Genomic DNA, 15200 nt, shown 5'->3' on the forward strand with positions numbered 1-15200 from the left:
TTGTTCCTATCAAACAGTTTGTATAAATGTTTGCGCTGTAAACTTCATATTACCATAATAACCTATGAATGTGATTCAAATTAGTGTTGGTGCTATACATTTACAAATATTAGAAATGTTATTTTCAGTTGCTATAAAATGTGTTTTTTCTTGTTAAGGCAATAAAATACATTTTTTGCTCAAATGTGAGGCAGGACTTTGTGGTTTCTTGCTCAACAACTGAGCAGTACTAATGTAATCATAAGAGAGCTTGAAGTTTGTGACACCTTTTGATTTAATTTGTCACTGATGTCTTGCTGCTCTATGGAATCTTTTAAACTGCACTGATCTTTTTTTCACATCACCATACCAGCTACACAGTAGACCAAATGGCTGCAATGTGAAAGGGATTCCTCATCGTGACACCCATAGCAAAGTATTACCCACATTTGCAGTCTCTCAGTTTTCTAACATCGTTCAGCACAAGGTTTTAGTTTTATGATCCTTGAGTAACTGAAGTTATTGGAGCATTTATTAGCTAAAGAGCCAAATAGTTGCTTCAGGGCTTTGATGGATGGATGAAAAACATACTGAACAAATATTTTTTTTAATAGTATATCTGTATTTGCTGGATGCATAAGTATGTTTGCTATCACACTCTTCAGGTCAATTTTAAGCTTATATAAGACAATGTGGTGTGGTGTGGTTTAAAGAAGTGCCATCATAGTAACAAAAGAATAGCTATGGTAAGTGTTTATGGAGTCTGTCGTTGCATTATTACTGCAATACCTGTACTGTTGGATGATATGTTTTATAAGGGTGTACATTAGCTTCGCAGACCAAAATGGCAAGTTTGAGGGCACAGCAACAGATCTCTAGGACGTAGTAGGTCGGTAAAGGTCAGTAATCCAGGAGGACCGCTGAGTTATGCTGCTGCTCCAACATATTCACAAGAAATAAGGTCATTTTTCTGAGTGTAAAGAATGTCCCATGTGCACCAGGGCCAGGGCACTCATGGAGATAATGTCAGTCTCTCAGCTGACTCGAGCTATCCAGCAGAGGGAGCTGGAGGAAGCTGTTCTGGATGTTATGCATCCTGACTGTGTTGGTCATTCCAACCCTCACCCTGATTCCAGATATGAAGCAAGTTGACGGAAGGCTAGATGGTGATATCATTGTAGAAAAATATTAAATAAATGCACCACAGACTGTAAAGAGTGATGAAATGTTTAGAAAATGCAATTCTCCCTGAACCTTTGAATCTTTAAGCTGACTTTTACGAGTTGGAGAGACATTAATTATGCTGGAAACCATGTGATGGATGTCACAGTGTTGAAAAGATGACAAGACAAGGGGAGGCATATAGAAAGAGCTCTTTACTAAACACTAACAAGGCAGAGGGAATCATGACATTAATGTGTGTGGGTGTGTTTGCTGTCTCCTAAATCATGACGAGCTTTGATAACCTCTGTATTGCAGAAGACAATGAAGCAATATTTTCTGTTGTTTCCCGCATCTTTTATCATCTCCCAACATTATTTCCTTTATTTTTTCCTGCCAGTCAGCCTGTTTATTGCGGATATGATCAGCTTGTGTGCTCTCACTCATGAGCATGTGACTTTCCAGGAATCTGCGATGCTATGAACTGTGTCCAGTCAAAGCTGTCAGTGTGGACAGTAATAAATTCTCCTGGTGACACAGCGGCGAAGGAATGTGTTTATAATTTATTGTCAGCTGACGAGAGTGGACAGGAACACTGGTGCTAAATCAAGACGAAATGTACGCAAGCACATCACTGCGTGTGTGTATGTCTTTCCTCTACTTTGTGTCTGGGTGTGTCCACGCAAAATATTAACTTGCAGCAATTGTTTTTGGTTAACACAGTTTTTTATCTGTTTGTAAAGTTCTGATTGCAGTTTGCAAGTATTTTAATCAAGATCCTTCATGACATGTGCCTGCTTTAAATATGAAAATCTAACCAGTCTATTTTTAATTGAACTGTTATAGAAAACATCTCTCTCATCAGCACCATCACACCTATCGGGACTTTCTTCCCACCCTGTTTCAGAAACATGCTACTCTAAATTAGCCTGTGTTGCCACTAGACAGATTAATTTTGAGATGTTGTCATCCCCATTAAATGCCCGAAAGACTTCACATGTTTCCTTTCTGTTGGTCTGTCTCCATGTGATGGATAAACAGCAAAGTGAGTGAGAAACAACTCAAATGAACTATAGTGCTGATGGCATTTGTCTCTTTTCTAAATGAGCAGCCTGTTAACATCTGAGGGCTGCTGACAATCTGCGAATGAAGAATCAATCAACCTGTAATCGCTCAAGACAAAAACTCTTAAGGAATGCCGAGAGGCTCGCTCATCATGACAGCAGTGTTGTCCTACCCTGACGATGAATATGTCTAGTGTGGGTTTGTCAGAGTTACAGCTTCATTTCATGTGGACACCAGAGGGAGGTGGTAGCTGATGCATGTTTCACATTCAGGTCTCAAACTGACTTTAGTAAATACATTAAAGAAAACTAGTGTAACTGCATTGTCACTGTGTGGTTTTGCCAATCAGTCAAGTTACAGTTTCCATGTCCATATCCATGTCTGTCCAGACTTCATCTCTGACACTTTGCAAATAAAATGTCATTATTTCATTTTAATCCTATCAGATCTTTGTGTCAACGTGTGTCATAAATAGTGTAGAAACTCTTGAGTTACAGCTAAAAAAAGGTCCTTTGTGAGGCCCTAGTGACTCTGACGTTTGACCTGTGACCACACAAATCTAATCAGTTCATCCTTGAGTCCAAGTTAACATTTGTGACAAATTTTCCCAAGGCCTTTGAGAGACATGATGTGGGATGGATGGTGATACATACCAACAAAGAACCTGAAAACATAATGCCTCCGGTCACTAATGTCACGGCTGTGAAGGCATAAAAACAGCCCAACATATCTGAGGTATTAGGTCACCACAAGCCTCCAGAGCAGCCTCAGTGCTCGTTGTCGCAGATCTTTTTGTTCTGTCGAGACAACTGCCATTTTGACAAGCTTTTTCCTTGGTGGAAAGAGATGTTCGAAGTGTCGCTCCAAATTCTCCCATTTTGTTCTGATATTCTGAGATCTACTGACTGTGAAGAAATGTTTTTGTCATAATCAGCCCATTCAGTGACCCTCGTGCAGTGGTTAGGAAGTACTTGCATTATTCACTTCAGTAAAAATACTAATACCACACTGTGAAAGTACTGCATTGAAAGTGTTACTTCAGTAAAAGTATCTTATCACAAAAAATTACTCAAAGTACTAAAACTATTCAATGCAGGAACAAGTCCTCTGTGATTGTTTTACTATTATATATTTGATCATTAGAGTATGATTACATATGTATTAACAAAAGAGCAGGATTCGGCTGTTGTTGCTGTTTCTAACTATTTTGCCTAAAACGGTTACTTTGATCATGGATTATTTCCCAGATAATTTTCTACATTAACTGATTGATTGGTTTGTAAAAATTCAGAAAGTGCTGAAAAATTCCGCCACAAGTGTTCTGATTATCAAAATAGCTGCCAATTTTCTATCAGTTGGCTAATTATGGTAAAAACTACGTAGTAGTTTAACTGAAAATAAATCCCCATATAAAATGCAGTTTTTATGTTTTGCGTGCAAAAATCTGAATTTGAATTATTACGTCAAATAGGTGGAATATAAGTAGAAAGTGACATGAAAAGAAAATAGTCATGTTAAGTAAAAACACCTCAAATGTGTACTAAAATACAATATTTGAATAAAGCACTTGTACTTACGTATTGGTCACGCGTCTTCAGTCACTGATTCAGACTTATCCGTTCATGTGTCGCCACTTGGTATAATGTAGAGATCAAATGAACAAACAGAAAAAATACATACGGCACATACTTGCCTCCTTAAAAGGACCTTATTAAAGACGTGTCTTCACCTGTTCGTCCTGCTCAGCTTACATTACACACTGCGGTGACACAGGCAGGTGGCTGTAAACAGTAAACACCATTAAGGACCTCTCATCATCCTGAGACCGGTCTCTGAGGAGCAGTTTCCCATGGACATGTTGTGTCATTCTTCATATGAAAATGATATCTTGCACTTAGGGACTCCAGAGTGTAAAAGATCGCTTGAACTCCCGATGAGTCACAAACTGTGTGTGTGTAATTAGTCTTGAAATTCATAGTGACATGCTCTATTTTCCACGTCTCCTGGTATATACCTTGTATTACATGTTCTTAGTGATATTAATCTGACTTCACAAAAGCTGAAAGGAAGCGCACAATGTTTTTTTTGTCAGCACAGAGGTGTAGAACTTACAGTGGGGAATACTAACTGCTGTTTTCTTGCTGCAGAGTGAACCATATCCCAAACTTCAAAGCTTTCTAAAAGTAAAATGAATGTTTTTTTAATTATTTTTTTTGATTTTGAGTTTGTCATGTTACAGAGATGAAGAACTAACCTGTCAGCAGCAGTGCAGCAAAACCTTTCTCTTCCACTTTACTGTAAATTGTGGAGTTTGTGTTTATGCTGTGGGAGCTCAAAGACGACCAGCACGGTGTGAGATATATGAAACTACCCTCCTTTGTCAGGCCTCCTTTGCTTTATGTGTCAGTATGTGACAGGTTAGAAGAGCTTGACGAAGCACTAAAACATATTAATTCAAATACAATACTTAAAAGATAGGTTAAGAAAGAAAAAAAAAGTCCTAACATGGTCACACTCAACCATCCCCAGTAAGGGTCAAGTGCAAATTCTGCTGCTGCATTTGGATGTCAGCCCATTCGGAGTTGTCATTTGAAAGTGCAAAGCCTCATGATCCAAATAGTGTAAACCGTTTTAAGATACCACTGTTATACCAGAGCACAATAGCAGCAGCAGCAGCAGCATTAGCTGCCTCCTTTGTAATAAGAGTGTGTACCCAGTAAAACACTAATCTCTTAACTTTTTTCTTGTCTGTAGAGACACAAACTTGCTGCACACATATTTTTCTACAAGAGTCCAACAAACAAAATGCTTCCAAGCTTTTAGTCCTTTCTTTAGTAAATATAGGATGAATATTAAGGGGTCAGTTTACGCTGCTTGCATATCCTCACTGATGCTTTCAGCCTCTTATTGCACTAATAAACAACTTCATCTAATGACTTGTGAGTGAAAGAAGAGACCAATGGGAGGTACAGAGGATCAGGTTTGCGCCTCCTAATTTAATAGTGGAAGGAGCAGCTGTTCCCTTTTGCTCCATATAGTTTGACACCTGTGTGGTTGTGCAAGTGTGTGTGTGTTTGTGCGTGCATTTGTTTTCACTCTCTGTCAACCAAGTTTCCTGCTCTCTCTTCCATCCTTTATCATGCCATCATCATTTTCCCCACCGCCTCGCTCTCTGCACTAATTATAAACCCTCTCTGTATGTAACTACCTTCTTCTCCCTATAACCATCTTTCTGTAATGTGTGTTTTTTTGTTGTTTTTTTTCTACATTACAACACAGTATGGATTCAAGAAAAGCTTAGTGGTTTCCAGGTAAAAGGAAAATACATCAACGACTACGACACCAACTGAGGAAAGCGTTCCCGTTTTTCATTTTCTATAATTCCTCTTGGAGTATACGTGTGCCACGGGGAAAGATTAGTAAACTTGGTAAATGAAGGATGAACCTTTCTGTCATGCGATTATCTAAATAGGTGCACATGAGAAAAAATATTTCATGCAAACTGAGAAAAAAATGGTGTAATTACTCATAAAAGATTGATGGTTCGTCATTTCCCTCAGGCGCGGTAATTTATGCAGGATTAAAATATGCTTGTGGTGCATCCGATGTACAAAAGATGCTTGTACCTTTAATAAAAAATATATACTGACTGTGCAGTAAAAGGACAGATTAACATGCATGTGTTTCTAGTAATAGTCCATACAGGGATATAGACGTGGTTCAGTTATTAGTTTTAGTGTGTGATGAAATATTTGATTGCATGTGTGTAATTGCTCCTGTAAGCCACTACTGTGTTGGTATGCTTACTTTTGAAAACGTCATACCTGAATATGAAAATTAAACACAAAAGTTTAAAGCTACTAGACACACTGACACCGAGGCATTCCCAGTTACAAATAAAGAATTTGTGTCTACCTTTTGCTTCAAAACTTTCTCACAGTAACACCTGAGTCTGTAACCTCCAGAAGAAAATCATTATTCTTTAATTCATAGATGCTGATGCCAACTGAAAACCTGTGTTGTAAAGTGACTTTATGCAAATTGTATTTATGCATAATTTCATTGAAAACTTCAGCTGATCCCACTTCTACTGTAAACATCTTTACTTTCGTAGTAATATGCTTTCATTGCACAATACAACTTCACTGTCTTGACCTGTGACTGTGGCGAAAGCGCTGCTGATAAAGACGAGGTCAGTTACCCCATCAGGCAAGCTGCCTGTGACAATTAGACTAATCGAACTTTATCTAACATATTAGGAGAAGGAATTGGGTGCATCGTCTACACCTGTGTGTGTGTGTGTGTGTGTGTGTGTGTGTGTGTGCCTGTGGCGTGTGCATAGCGCATTGGATCGGTTTGCGTTTCAGTGTGGCTTCAGGATAAAGGACTAGAATGACGGATTTTGTTCATGATAGAATTTCCCTCTTGGTGACGACGACATTACACAGAGGTCAGATTAGATACACTTAGCGTGACGAATCTTCTCAGACATCAGCCTTGAAGGACAACAGGTCATCCAGTCGAGGTGCTGTGGGCAGGCCGGTGTGAGCGCCGTAAAAATATGCAGTATGCTATTTTATCCAAAGAGACCCAAAGTGGATACAGCATGCAGCCTCGTGGGACCTTTAAGCTCTAACACTGGAAAGTGCTTAAGCTCTGAGGCATGTAAGGCACTGTCCAGCTTACGCTCCTACTAATACTACTACTACTGTTATGACCATTATTAATAATAAGAATAATCATAATATTTATACTACTTATTTTATTTTACTCCTGTGTGAGGATGGGCTATTCATGCTTTCTATTACCTCATATGTAACTTCATATGAAGATATTGCTGTATTTTATTGTAATATATTTCTGAACACTCAATTCAGAAAACATGAATGTATTTTGTAGAGACTCCTTTGTTATCCATTGAATTATATCTGTTGCAGTTTAAGATACGTGATGGCGGAACCCTAAAAGTGTTCCTGCTTTAGGGTAAAACTGACATGCAACACTGCCTAATAGAACCAGAGATGCTGAAGATATTGAAAAAGCATTTACAACTGGTCTAGGAAAATTTCTGTCAGCCGATATATTGTCAATATTTTATAGTATTCATTTTAATATTGCACAAATGGCAGCTTTCAGTAACATAGTATGCTAAAAGACACTTCACAACCTTGCAGCAAACTGTAGAATCCCCAAAACTTTTCAATTCGTATTAGCTGCTGACCAAAGACACAGACAGAGATTGACCCTCCATCCCTTCACACTGTACAGTCAGCACTGACTACAGCGTTTCCCCCCTCAGACATGTCCAGTGAGCTGTCAGGCTCTCATTACTTGGCTGAATAATTCAGGGCTGACACTCCATGACTGATCTATTCACTTGACCTCATAGGACACCAATCTTTGGGCGTTTGCTTCGATATCTGGAGGATTCTCAAACCTCTCAGCTTGAACAAAAAGAGCTGCTTAAAGGACAGGTGCACTCACCTGTTGAAGGCTATTAGCTGGTTCATAAACCAACTTAAAATAATAGTTTTGGGGTAACATGTTATAAATAGAAGCTTCTTTTGTCTACTTCTGTCTAAAATCAATTCTGTTCTATTGTAGCAGAAGTAACAGAAAGTTTTGGGGTTGCATTATGTGCTGAGCTCACTACTCTTTTCCACTGGTTTTGACAAGTGAGCCAGCACTTTACTTTGCCAGCTTTCATTATGAATGAACTCCACACTGAGCCCAAATCCTCTTTCTGTGTCTCCAGGTCTCCCTTTCCTTCTGTACCCATCGTCTCCTTTTTGCTTTTAAGAGACTTTAAACTTCTGATGTTTCTGACTAGATTTATGTTGTGTTTTTAAGTGGTTAAGGGCCACATCTACCCCCTGTGCTCCTGCAGCACCTGACATGCATTAACATCTCATCAGCATGCAATCCCTCTCCGCCCTACAAACAATGATTGAGCGAGTGTGTCTCCTGGGTCCTTCTATTCACCTTCAGTAAATATACTTTCCCACTCTTTGCACAGTACTTCTTTGCTGTGTTGTGTTTCTCTCTCTGGTGTAATCAGGCTGGCAAGAAAAACAGAAGGGGAATTCAAAGTTCCAAAGTCATCTGCAATAAATCCAGAAATGCTCTTTTGTGTTTGTGGATATTTTATTGTTGATTTTGAGGAGAACAAATGGAAGTATGGTGAAACATAAGAAGCTGCATAATACTCATGTGATACTCCTAAATCTACAAATAGATGCCTTTTTCATGGCATTTGAGGAAACCTGAATTACTACAAATATTTCACATATTGTGTGTTTATTGCCACATATTTTAATGTGACTGAATGTCTGTGTTTTCACATTGTTTTTTCTTACAAAGGTGTAAATTTGTGTTTCTCCCACACAAGTCTGGAGTCGTATAACACAAGGAATGGTGTTAAGGCTCCGAGACGGTGAAGTGGTCCAGGAAGTGTGTAAATATAGAGCTGACACTGGTACTACCAACAAACAATGTGTGGTTGCCTCTGTAGATGTGTGCAAATAATTGTTAATTGCTCTGCTTCAAACCACAGTGTTTATTGCCTAAATCCACATTGAAGTGCAGGGCATTTTCTATTGTGTTTTCACATTACAAATACTTATGTCAGTGGCTGTTGTGTGTCTGGGCTGGTGTGTGCGCTGGCTGTGTTTATTTATATCTTTTTATTTCTATTTGTACTATGTTGTTTTAGCACTTCGGCTTGTTGTGTACAGCAATCAAGTATGCAGGCTGTGTGTGGTTCAGGGATTGCTCACAATGTGGGGACCTCAAGAGATGTGACTTTCTTATGGGGACAAAAAGCATTTCCCCATAACAGAGAAGGTGGTGACATGTTTTATAGATAGATTAGTTTATGACCAAAGTTACGGTTCGTCAAGTTGTAGTTATGTTTAAGGTGCGAGGAAGTGTCCAGGAAATGAAATCTAAGTTAGTGTAATGCCCTCTGAAGTCATGGATACACAACTGCGTGCATGTGTGAGTGTGTATGCATTGTCGACACCCTGGCATGTTTGGCTCCCTCCTTTTAGGCCAGGGCAGGCTGTGACGAGACAAGGAAACCAGGATCCTGTTTCAAGCTGGATGAGGCTATAAGAGAGCAGAGAGCACACCGCACAGACAGAAAGACACACAGACAGAAAGAGGAGAAAAAGAACTCCAATTGAACCGATAGAAAGACAAAATCGAGGAAACGAATGTAGGGTGTTAGAGAACTTTCGAAAGTACCTAAAACCGAGAAAGAGGGGCTCTGATTAACAACAGGACAGTCAGGAAAAAGAAGCTTTCCCAAGACATGCATCATTCTCTGAGGCGTGAGTAGTTGGCCATCCCAAAAAGGGGGTGAAGGACTTGGAGACATTTGGAGACCTAAAGCTCCTCCTCTTCACCTTGGTCCCTGAACTCTGCCCTTGAGGGGAGGGGGCACCCTCTGGGGCCATGCTAGCCGCCCGAAGCAGCGGAGGGGGCGTTGGGGGGCCCGGTGGTGGCCCGCCACCCCACGCGCACCGAAAACACTCAGTGGCTTCTCTCAGCGGGACAAGAGCCCACCGGAGCAACTCCCAGGATGCCAAGCGCAGTTCCTCCTCCAGCAAGCAGGCGGCGCAGCAGCGACACAAAGTGGCGCTGATCAGAGAAATGGAGACCAACTGGTACCTGAAAATGTTTGGACTGGGCAAAGAGGAGACAGTCGCACATAAGACTGGCATGCTCTACAGGTCAGTTGAGCCCTGTGTGAGTGTGTGTTTGTCTGAGAGCGGGCTTAAATGGTGCCCAAACAGATCGAAGGCCTAATGTGTTATACAGACACACACAAAGTGACATATACAGACACAAACAAAAATGCATCAAGGGTGTGTTGACGTCTACACATCATTAACACTATGACCAGTATGTTTGTGTGTGCAACCTACAGTGAACGTAACGTATCTGCACGTATGCTGATAGATTATTCTAGTATTTTTAGGCTGGACCATCAGTGTGGTCTGTTGACAAGCGGTTGCCCCTCCGTTCTATCGTTTCATTTGTGTGTCACAGGAGTCACGCTGGTCATAACGACCCCTGGCTTAGAGTTGTGTCACCTGATCTGACTGTAATGCTAATAGCCAGCATCTGTCTTGTTGCATTAGACTGTGTTGACATCTTCTACCACCATGGTGACAAAACATATGAAGGCAGGAGGGAGTGTTTTGTTTCTTGTCAGGCAGTGATCACCAAAAGTGTTCAGTGCAGTTCCTACTTTTTGGAGTTTCGCATTAGTGTTGGTAATCTTTCTCTTCACTTCTCTCTCTCTCCCTCAAGTCTCTCTTTTACTCACACAAGGATATTTTCAGTGTTGGGTTCCCCCCACCCGACCCCCTTCGCCATGTCTTCCCTCTCATCGCTCTACTCTTCTTTCTTGTTGCTAATCCGTCTGTGTCCCATTCCAATCATTCAAGCTCAAAGCTCCACATTCATCAGTCTGCAGTCCTGCCATCTCCCTTCCTTCTCCTGCCTTCTTTCCTCTCTCTTCATTTTCCAGCCTCCCTGCTGATTTTGGCTTTGTTCACGCTGTAATTTAGCAAAACAAAGCAGCACAGAGACAAGAGACCAGAATGATAAAGAAGCAATGACACATTGTGGTGAGAAAACATCAAGGTCTCCCAAATATTTGTGGATCCATTTGTGTTGAAATTCAAAAGGATTTCTTTAATCCAAATTTGTTTGTTCATGATTCATAAAAAATAATTGGCAGAAGGTGACAGAATCATATTGCTACACATGCAGCCACGTACTGTGTGTGCACCTCAGCTGTTAACTGACAAAAGCAGATAGTTTTACCAAGTGTTGTTTGGGAACGTTTTTTAGATATGCTAAAATGGGTGTCATTATGTTTCTCCTGTGTACAGTCTAATTGGAATGCTGAGGACAGTGTTTAGTAATGATGGTAAAACTATTTATGTAATGTAAACATAAGATGTATAAAAATACAGCGTGGCCTTGTGAGAAAAGCATTCAAGTGCTTCACAGACAAGCAGATAAATCATAGAAAAATAAAGGAATTAAAAATAAGGGTGCATTAGGTCTGCTCATATATTAGATTCAATTCAGTGTTATTCATATAGTGGTAAATTACAAAACAATTCTTTTTATGTTACATAGTGTTGTCAAGATCTTAAAATATGATATTGAGAAACCCTATAGCTCCTCTTTAAGTAACACTTAAAAAAAACAGTATTTTAACAGGAAGAAACCTCAAAAAGAAGCAGGCTCGGGGAAGATGTCTTCCATAATTGGTCGGGTTGAGAGTAAAGCAGAGAGAAAAAATATAAGCAATAAACAAAAATACTGGGCAGGTTGTGAGGTCAGTAACCACAGATCAGAAATGTGCAGTTTGGAGTCAGAAACGTCTGTAGAAAGGAAAGAAAGGGCAAAGTGCAAACTATGGGAAAGACAAGAGAAGAGGCATATAAATGCACTGAGAGTGAAAGATGTAGGAGGAGAGGAGAGGTGCTCAGGGCATTATGGGATGTTCTCCCAGTATAGCAGCACGACGAGGGATGGTTCAGGTACATTAGATCAGTCCACAGAAAGCATCTGAAAACAGTTTGGTGTTTATTACCAGTGTGATGCATAAATAAATAATAGAGCTTTTTCATTGCCAACGAATATATAAAACGCATGCACAGCCAAGTGATAAATTCTAAGCACTGGACAAAAATATGCATGCCATCATCTGGAGTCCAGACACTAGTATTAATGCTCCCGTTTATTAAACCACAAGGTGGTGGTTATTAAATATTCTTAGGGGCATTAATAATAGTGTGCAGACTCTATTCTTCCAGACGACCTTCTCAGTATCACCGATAAAGAGCTAATGCACGAGTTAGATTGTATCCTGTTTATGTTCTTAGCACAAAATTCTTCTTTAAACTGTACAATGTTGTTTGTATTGTGTATGTAGGTTCTAAAAAGGGGGCTCAAAGGCAGATTTCACCAGCATGTTGAGAGAAAATATGACTTTCCAAATGGTTTCCTGTCAAAACATATCAAGAGCTACATCAGAGTCATCTTGATGACATGCTGGTGGCTACTCACTTCCCCAGCTCTTTATTTACAGGCTCATAAAAATATGACGAAAGTCTCTCGTGGACTGACTGACACACTGACAGGTGCCTGTGGAGCGTGAGGACTGTGTGTATGTGTGAGTTTGTTTAATGGGGTATGTTTCTGAAGTGATGAGCTCAGTGGACCGCTAATAAAAAAAAAGGACTACACTGTGTGAATTACCATAAGATTAGCACGACCTTCACACACTTACACATACTCTCACACACTCGAACAAAACAAAAAAAACACATTTCATAATTCCTTCCCTGTGGAGAATTAACCCTGATCAGTTTGTCTGATCACTAGTCCTCATAGTGTGGATTTAGTCTTTTACTTGAAAGAACTAACATTTGGCTCTGACCTAGAAAAGACATGAGCATGAGCTGAACCTCTCCAAAAGTCCTCCTCTTGCCAATCAGCCAACTCCTGCCTTACACACACACACACACACACACACACACACACACACACACACACACACACACACACGTCTGCCAACTCTCCTCTCAGCCCCTGACATAGATGCCAAACAGCATGCGATGGCTGGATATCCTCTCTCTTCTCATGTAAATCAGAACAATTGCTGCAATTTTTAGCTCTCCAGTGATTCCGCATAAAAACTGGGGCAGAATATAACCACAGAAATCTGAGGCTTTTATAACAGTTCTATAAATAGCTTTTACAGCCCTTAGATATGCTGTTTTTCTCTGCCACAAATTAATTAAAGGCTAATTTGTTTTGGATGAAGACAGAATATTTAAACACTATTTTCTCTTAATTGCTATTGTGCAAGTATTGAAGATCTAATTAACATATTCAGCCTTAAAAAAAATTAAGCTATAATTTCTGGTACAGACAAATACAGACAAATATTAAGATGTTGTGAAATGTATTTTTATTATTGTTTGCATGGCATTGTGTGCACACCTAGCTTACAATTATACACTGAAAAACATCTGTTATTTTACAGAATTTTTCCTTTCTATTTTAGAAATTTTTTGTCTGTATTTTTGAGATACCCAAAAATATCTATAAGATTATCAAAACAGACTGTGGATTTAGGCATGTAATGTAAAATAACATTTAAAAGTTCTACCTGTAAACAACCATTTAATTATTATTTTTTAAATTAAAAAGTCATTACAAATTCACCAAAAAAAAAAAAAATCCTTTTTATTCAATTGATGAAACTGTTAAGCCAAATACTGTGAATCCATCCATCCATCCATCCATTATCTATACACCGCTTAATCCTCATTAGGGTCGCGGGGGGGCTGGAGTCTATCCCAGCCGACTTAGGACGAAGGCAGGGGACACCCTGGACAGGTCACCAGTCTATCACAGGGCTACACTTAGAGACAGACAACCAAGCACACTCACATTCACAACTACAGACAATTTAGAATCACCAATTAACCTCAACATGTTTTTGGACTGTGTGGGAGGAAGCCGGAGAACCCGGAGAGAACCCACGCTGCACGGGGAGAACATGCAAACTCCACGCAGAAAGATTCCGGTGTCCCCACGGGACGCAAACCAGCAACCTTCTTGCTGCGAGGCAACAGTGCTACCAACTGCGCCACCCTGCAGCAATACTGTGAATATATTTCAAAAATAAGGTACCATTAGAAACAGTTAGCAGAAAAATAAATATTGGTTCTGTAATTTACATAGATTTGTTGTGTTGAATAAGAGATGTCATATAATGACAAACATCTTCATAACAAAAAAATGAAATGACTGTTTTCATCATTGCATAATACCTATAAGCACTGAAAATCTACCAGTTTAAAAAAATCTATCTGTATTATTTATCTTTCTATATCATTGTATAGGTAATTTCCTTGTTTTTACACATGTAAATATCTCTCAAACATGCAGTACTCTTCTATAATTTAAATGAATTTTCTAGCTTCAATTTTCCATAAGATGTAGATATTTCTTTCTTTCTTTCTTTCTTTCTTTCTTTCTTTCTTTCTTTCTTTCTTTCTTTTATACAGTGTTTAATTTTTCTTGTGTGATCAGCAATCCACTCATTAGTTGTATAAAGAAATCATATAAGGTAATAAAACGATTTTCAAAAACAAGGATCAAATTAAGTGAAACAACAATCTAAATAGAGCACAGTATGAACTTTCATTCTCAGATAATGTGAATAATTGGCCACCCAGTAACAAGATGCACCGTCCCTTTAATGATCAGGTGGCACCCCCACTGCCAAACCAAAAGAAAAAGGGACACCAGGGAACTCCTTTGTGGTAGAGTGATCCTCAGAATTACTAATGAGCTAGAATTCAAGCTTGTGTTTGTACAGTAGTTTTGTTTCCACTAGTAAGGGATCTAATCCACTTATGTTTTTTTAAACTCTGTAATGCAAAGCCAGTTTCATAGTCTGCAACAGTAAACCAGCAAACAGCAGTGTCAGGCCTAAAACGTGATGAGTTCAAATGATCGTGACAGCCAACAGTATCACTGCCCTCCTCTGACCAGGTATTATATTTCCTCATAGCCTTAGCCGCACCAAGTGTGACAAAGGTGTGGCAACAGGATCCTATTGCATGGAGAACAAAAACACATGTTCCAGTGGAGCTTGATGGATGCCATGTGGGGATGGTGCCAAGATTTGCGGTTTGATTCACACAACAGCCCTGCTTTTGCATTCACATGCGAGAAGTATCCATCCCTGAATAGATGGACACACTGTAACATTAAGCTACACTCTTAAGAAACAAAACCTGTAATTTACCAGATTTTTTTAGTTTTATTTTACGGCGGGATTTTTTGTTGGCTTTTCATATGGAGTACTGAGAGTGCCAAATTACAAAAATAAATCCATAAAAGAATAATAAAATAAAAGTGAAAATTAAAAGAAGAATAAATAAAATAAAAAA

This window comes from Stegastes partitus, unplaced genomic scaffold (genome assembly GCF_000690725.1).
Source record: "Stegastes partitus isolate 25-593 unplaced genomic scaffold, Stegastes_partitus-1.0.2 Scaffold62, whole genome shotgun sequence".
NCBI lineage: Eukaryota > Metazoa > Chordata > Actinopteri > Pomacentridae > Stegastes > Stegastes partitus.